Source organism: Scylla paramamosain, unplaced genomic scaffold (assembly GCF_035594125.1).
Source record: "Scylla paramamosain isolate STU-SP2022 unplaced genomic scaffold, ASM3559412v1 Contig4, whole genome shotgun sequence".
NCBI classification, from domain to species: domain Eukaryota; kingdom Metazoa; phylum Arthropoda; class Malacostraca; order Decapoda; family Portunidae; genus Scylla; species Scylla paramamosain.
This window is the reverse complement of record NW_026973669.1, coordinates 52,501-60,000: the sequence shown is the minus strand read 5'-3', so window position 1 is coordinate 60,000 and position 7,500 is coordinate 52,501. Positions and strand designations below refer to the sequence as shown.

The window sequence follows — 7,500 nt, the reverse complement described above, 5'->3', positions numbered from 1 at the left end:
GTGACTCTTGGTACGGATTTAAGGCACACACGAAGGCTTTTCCTTGATGGTCGAAGAGAGGGTCCACGCCTTGGCCTACACAACTCTCGGTATGGACCTAAGAATCTTCTTGTTCAGGATAGACTCAAAACTTAAAATTTTGAGTCTATCCTCAATGCAATAAGACGGTAGTTTGAGGGATTACAACGGTCATCCTTTTTTGGGAACAGACTGAACGTAAGCAAACTCCCAGCAAGAAGGAAAGGAAGATGCCGAAAGAGAAATCTGTAAGAATTTGGCTGGGCAAGGTGCAACCACGGAGGCACAGTTTCGGAGAATAAAAAGAGAAATCCTATCAGGTACATAGACCTTCCGAAGATTAAGACCAGCGAGTGCATGGAAAACATCACTGCAAATAATCTTAATGGGCAGCATGAAGTAATCGGAGGGTGGAGAACAGAGAGGAAGAAGCCATGAGTCGTCGAATAAAGATTTTTTTTAGCAAAGGTTTGAGCAAAGAGTTCAGCTTCAGAGATAGATGAGATGGCAATGGTGTTATCAGTTTGAAACAGAGGAGGGAAAAATAAAAAAGCAAAGATATTACTGATTTTTATTTATTTTTTTATTTATTTATTTTTACTATTTATCTTTATTATAATTATTATTATTATTATTATTATTATCTTTTTTTTTTTTTTGCTAGATATTAGAGGTCACGAGAGAAGTTAGACTTTGCAATATTTTAATGATGAAGTTTTTGGAGAACATATTGAGCATGATTCTGTCCAGAAATGCAAAGTGCATGAGATTCAGGCTCAAAAATTCTTTTTTTCTCCTCGTTTGCCATGTATAGCAAGAGAACAGTCTGTGTTAAACCAAGGTTTGGAAGGTTTAGTGCCAGGCACTATCACCTCTGTTATCCGTTCAGCACACATAAACGGATCTCTGACACGAAAGAAGTAATCATTCCATGAAAAACCAGCATAATACCTCCTCAGGTCACCCAAACAAGCAGAGACAAGACGCCAAAGGCACCTCTGCTTTGGGGGATTCTGAGGAAGGACTGGAATGATAGGACAAGACACAAATATGAGTGTGTGATCGGAGGATACCAACAGAGAAGATAGGGTGACAGCATAAGCAGAAAGATTAGAGGTTAGGAAAAGATCAAGAATGTTCCTGGACGGTCAGGAATACCAGTAGGGTTTTTTTTTTTTTTTTTTTATGTAGGAAGGATACTGGCCAAGGGCAACAAAAATCTAATAAAAAAAAATGCCCACTGAAATGCCAGTCCCTAAAAGGGTCAAAGCAGTGGTCAAAAATTGGTGGATAAGTGTCTTGAAACCTCCCTCTTGAAGGAATTCAAGTCATAGGAAGGTGGAAATACAGAAGCAGGCAAGGAATTCCAGAGTTTACCAGAGAAAGGGATGAATGATTGAGAATACTGGTTAACTCTTGCGTTAGAGAGGTGGACAGAATAGGAGTGAGAGAAAGATGAAAGTCTTGTGCAGCGAGGCCGCGGAAGGAGGGGAGGCATGCAGTTAGCAAGATCAGAAGAGCAGTTAGCATGAAAATAGCGGTAGAAGACAGCTAGAGATGCAACATTGCGGCGGTGAGAGAGAGGCTGAAGACAGTCAGTTAGAGGAGAGGAGTTGATGAGACGAAAAGCTTTTGATTCCACCCTGTCTAGAACAGCAGTATGAGTGGAACCCCCCCAGACATGTGAAGCATACTCCATACATGGACGGATAAGGCCCTTGTACAGAGTTAGCAGCTGGGGGGGTGAGAAAAACTGGCGGAGACGTCTCAGAACACCTAACTTCATAGAAGCTGTTTTAGCTAGAGATGAGATGTGAAGTTTCCAGTTCAGATTATAAGTAAAGGACAGACCAAGGATGTTCAGTGTAGAAGAGGGGGATAGTTGAGTGTCATTGAAGAAGAGGGGATAGTTGTCTGGAAGATTGTGTCGAGTTGATAGATGGAGGAATTGAGTTTTTGAGGCATTGAACAATACCAAGTTTGCTCTGCCCCAATCAGAAATTTTAGAAAGATCAGAAGTCAGGCGTTCTGTGGCTTCCCTGCGTGATATGTTTACCTCCTGAAGGGTTGGACGTCTATGAAAAGACGTGGAAAAGTGCAGGGTGGTATCATCAGCATAGGAGTGGATAGGACAAGAAGTTTGGTTTAGAAGATCATTAATGAATAATAAGAAGAGAGTGGGTGACAGGACAGAACCCTGAGGAACACCACTGTTAATAGATTTAGGAGAAGAACAGTGACCGTCTACCACAGCAGCAATAGAACGGTCAGAAAGGAAACTTGAGATGAAGTTACAGAGAGAAGGATAGAAACCGTAGGAGGGTAGTTTGGAAATCAAAGCTTTGTGCCAGACTCTATCAAAGGCTTTTGATATGTCCAAGGCAACAGCAAAAGTTTCACCAAAGTCTCTAAAAGAGGATGACCAAGACTCAGTAAGGAAAGCCAGAAGATCACCAGTAGAGCGGCCTTGACGGAACCCATACTGGTGATCAGATAGAAGGTTGTGAAGTGATAGATGTTTAAGAATCTTCCTGTTGAGGATAGATTCAAAAACTTTAGATAAGCAGGAAATTAAAGCAATAGGACGGTAGTTTGAGGGATTAGAGCGGTCACCCTTTTTAGGAACAGGTTGAATGTAGGCAAACTTCCAGCAAGAAGGAAAGGTAGATGTTGACAGACAGAGCTGAAAGAGTTTGACTAGGCAAGGTGCAAGCACGGAGGCACAGTTTCGGAGAACAATAGGAGGGACCCCATCAGGTCCATAAGCCTTCTGAGGGTTTAGGCCAGCGAGGGCATGGAAAACATCATTACGAAGAATTTTAATACGAGGCATGAAGTAGTCAGAGGGTGGAGGAGAGGGAGGAACAAGCCCAGAATCGTCCAAGGTAGAGTTTTTAGCAAAGGTTTGAGCAAAGAGTTCAGCTTTAGAAATAGATGTGATAGCAGTGGTGCCATCTGGTTGAAGTAGAGGAGGGAAAAAAGAAGAAGCAAAGTTATTGGAGATATTTTTGGCTAGATGCCAGAAATCACGAGGGGAGTTAGATCTTGAAAGGTTTTGACATTTTCTGTTAATGAAGGAGTTTTTGGCTAGTTGGAGAACAGACTTGGCATGGTTCCGGGCAGAAATATAAAGTGCATGAGATTCTGGTGAAGGAAGGCTTAAGTACCTTTTGTGGGCCACCTCTCTATCATGTATAGCACGAGAACAAGCTGTGTTAAACCAAGGTTTAGAAGGTTTAGGACGAGAAAAAGAGTGAGGAATGTACGCCTCCATGCCAGACACTATCACCTCTGTTATGCGCTCAGCACACAAAGACGGGTCTCTGACACGGAAGCAGTAGTCATTCCAAGGAAAATCAGAAAAATACCGCCTCAGGTCCCCCAACTAGCAGAGGCAAAACGCCAGAGGCACCTTCGCTTAGGGGGATCCTGAGGAGGGATTGGAGTGATAGGACAAGATAAAGATATGAGATTGTGATCGGAGGAGCCCAACGGAGAAGAAAGGGTGACAGCATAAGCAGAAGGATTAGAGGTCAGGAAAAGGTCAAGAATGTTGGGCGTATCTCCAAGACGGTCAGGAATACGAGTAGAGTGTTGCACCAATTGCTCTAGGTCATGGAGGATAGCAAAGTTGTAGGCTAGTTCACCAGGATGGTCAGTGAAGGGAGAGGAAAACCAAAGCTGGTGGTGAACATTGAAGTCTCCAAGAATGGAGATCTCTGCAAAAGGGATGAGGGTCAGAATGTGCTCCACTTTGGAAGTTAAGTAGTCAAAGAATTTCTTATAGTCAGAGGAGTTAGGAGAGAGGTATACAGCACAGATAAATTTAGTATAAGAATGACTCTGTAGTCGTAGCCAGATGGTGGAAAACTCGGAAGATTCAAGAGCGTGGGCACGAGAGCAGGTTAAGTCATTGCGCACATAAACGCAGCATCCAGCTTTGGATCGAAAATGAGGATAGAGAAAGTAGGAGGGAACAGAAAAGGGGCTACTGTCAGTTGCCTCAGACACCTGAGTTTCAGTGAGGAAAAGAAGATGAGGTTTAGAAGAGGAGAGGTGGTGTTCTACAGATTGAAAATTAGATCTTAGACCGCGAATGTTGCAGAAGTTAATGAAGAAAAAGTTGAGGGGGGTGTCAAGACACTTAGGGTCGTCGACGGAAAGGCAGTCCGACCTGGGGACATTTATGGTCCCCTCCCCAGATGGGGACTCCGAGGCTGGTGTAGGAGTCGCCATGATTTTAAAATTTTTGGAGTGAAGGGTGTGTGTGTTATTAGGTGCTTGTAGTTTTGTGTGGAGGAAGAGAGTTGCACTCATTGCTCTAGGTCGTGGAGGATCGAAAAGTTAAAGGCTAGTTTAACAGGATAGTCAGTGAAGGGAGAGGAAAGCCAAAGCTGGTGGTGAACATTGAAGTCCCCAAGAATGGAGATCTCCACAAAAGTGAAGAGAGTCAAATGTCAGAATGTGCTACACTTTGGAAGTCAAGAAATCAAAGAATTTCTTAAAGTCAGAGGAGTTAGGTGAGAGGTATACATCTCAGATAAATTTAGTTTGAGAGTGACTCTGCGGTTGTAACCAGATGGTAGGATATCTGGAAAATTTAAAAGCAAGGGCACTAGAGCAGGTTGGGCCGTTGTTCTCATAGATGCAACATCCTGCTTTGCATTGAAAGTGAGAATACAGAAAGTAGGAGGGAACAGAGAAGGAGCTACTGTCAGTTACCTCAGACACTTGCATTTCAGTGAGAAAGAGAAGAATTATATATATATATATATATATATATATATATATATATATATATATATATATATATATATATATATATATATATATATATATATATATATATATATATATATACATATATATATATATATGTTACGGCCATTTTGGAAAATTGGTCGTTTTACAAAATTGCCGGTCATTATGCAAAAAGACCAAATTCGTGGTCACATTGCAAAATGACCTAAATTTCTCAACATTTTGCAAAACGACCAAGATTTTGGTCAGTTTACAAAATTATCGTTGGTCAGTTTGCAAAACGACCAAGATTTTGGTCAGTTTACAAAATTATCGTTGGTCATTTCTATTTTCTACACAAGCTAACTAATCTATCTTACAAAATTATCGTTGGTCAGTTTGCAAAACGACCAAGATTTTGGTCAGTTTACAAAATTATCGTTGGTCATTTCTATTTTCTACACAAGCTAACTAATCTATCTTACCTGCCCTTCGATGACGGCGCCTACACATACAAGAGTGAATGACAAACCAGTAAATGAACCAATATCATAAGAGATAATTTACAGGAGAGAGTGGCAGCGAGGCCAGCAGAGATTGAACGAAGATTAACAAGGGTGACATACTCATATGAGTTCAGGGGGAAATCCAGCTGTGCGATAAATGTGTGTGTGTGTGTGTGTGTGTGTGTGTGTGTGTGTGTGTGTGTGTGTGTGTGTGTGTGTGTGTGTGTGTGTGTGTTCAAAAAGAAGTGGTTCGAACTTTGTGTGTGTGTGTGTGTGTGTGTGTGTGTGTGTGTGTGTGTGTGTGTGTGTGTGTGTGAGATGATTAGCTGAACCTAAAATAAGGACAGTTAAGCATACTCATTGGTTATGTACTGCAACTGTAACGTTTTATCATTCCCTCGCTTTTTTTTCCATCTGGCTGCTTACTGTATGGAGATTTTGTAAACGGACCAACAAAAATACTGTTTATTTTGTAAACTGACCAAAATCTTGGTCGTTTTGCAAAATGTTGAGAAATTTAGGTCATTTTGCAATGTGACCACGAATTTGGTCTTTTTGCATAATGACCGGCAATTTTGTAAAACGACCAATTTTCCAAAATGGCCGTAACATATATATATATATATATATATATATATATATATATATATATATATATATATATATATATATATATATATATATATATATATATATATATATATATATATATATATATATATATATATATATATATATATATATATATATTTTTTTTTTTTTTTTTTTTTTTTTTTTTTTAAGGGACACCGGCAACATGCAAAAAATTGCCAGAAAGAAAGACCCACTTGAATGGCAGTACCCAAAATGAGGTAAAAAACAACCACCACATTGGATAAGTGTCTTAATGCCTCCTGCTTGAAAGAGTCCAAGTCACAGGAAGGAGGAAACAGTAACAGGTTTGGAATTCCAGAGTTCACCAGAAAAAGGGATGAGTGATTGGGAATACTGGTTACCTAATGAATTAGAAAGGTGGACAAAACAGAGGTGACAGAAAGTAGGAAAGTAGTAGTGAAGCCATGGGAGAAGGGGAGGCATGCAGCTGGCAAGGTCAGAGTAGTAGTTAGCTTGACAATGGTGGTAGAGGATAGCATGAAATGCAACATTGCAGCAATGAGAAAGAGGATGAAGACAGTCAATTAGAAGAGAGGAGTTAAGAAGGCAAAATGCTTGGGACTCCACCCTATCTAGAAGAGCGGTAAGAGTGGAACCCACCCATACATGTGAAACATTTTCCTTACATGGACGGATAAGGCCTCTGTACGGTTACCATCTGGGGGAGAGGGTGGGGGAGAAAAAACTGGCAGAGATGACTCAGAACACCTAACTTCTCAGAAGCTGTTTTAACAAGAGATGAGATGTTTATATTATAAGTAAAGGATTATTAGTAAAGGACTCACCGAGGATGTTCAAAATAGAAGAGGGTGACAGTTGAGTGTCACTGAAGAAAAGGGGATAGTTGTGGCGGTTCTTACCGCGGGATCACACTTGTGTCAAATTATTAGTGGTGGGCCAATGAACACACACTATCTTGTATCACAAGGGTCTTTATTAGGTCCTCTGTACCACGTTTGCCTCTTGCATGGGCGTGAAAGCTGCAAGTTATACATTACAATCAATAGCTAATCACACAATGACTACTTACATAACACTAATCTTCTTTGAAGGTATTGATATAATGCCTCATTATCTTACTGCGTAGGTAGCTACTAACAAATCACACACACACATTTCAGGTAATGTTTCTTGCCTATACACACACTATAATTCACTTCTCTGTTTATGTGTGTATTCTAGACGCATTATAAAAATACAAAACGTGATAAATACCTTTTTGCCTTCAAGGGGGAAGCCGAAACCTTAAATCTAAGAGTAATCACTTGCAGCGTCTTTGTTATGGCTTACATCTTGCTTTGTAATAATAATAATAAGTACAATGAAAACTACGTGCTTACATTCAAATCCTGTGTAACAAGCATGATGTTATTTGATCCTCGTACAATAGGATTCAATAGTTTATCCTGTATAGAAAAATTAAATAAGTCATTATAGAAAAAAAATTCCCTCAAAGGTACACTTGCTTATATTTACTTAGTGACTTTTACAATAGTCACCTGGAAGGTTGTGTTTAGTAAAGGAGAGTTGGTGTTTTACAGTTCAATATATATATATATATATATATATATATATATATATA

General features: G+C 39.9%; 1 protein-coding gene across 3 annotated transcripts in view; it reads left to right on the top strand.

Annotated features, from left to right (window-relative positions):
- LOC135096557 (serine/threonine-protein phosphatase 6 regulatory ankyrin repeat subunit A-like) overlaps positions 1-7,500 on the top strand; it is a 76,564-nt gene that overhangs the window by 16,678 nt on the left and 52,386 nt on the right. Inside the window, exon 2 of one of the 3 annotated variants that reach the window (XM_063998130.1) lies at positions 6,048-6,115. The exons of the other annotated variants lie outside the window; for them this stretch is intronic. The gene's annotated coding sequence lies outside the window, so the exon portion shown is untranslated. The remainder of the gene's footprint in view (positions 1-6,047; positions 6,116-7,500) is intronic. 3 annotated transcript variants of the gene reach the window in all.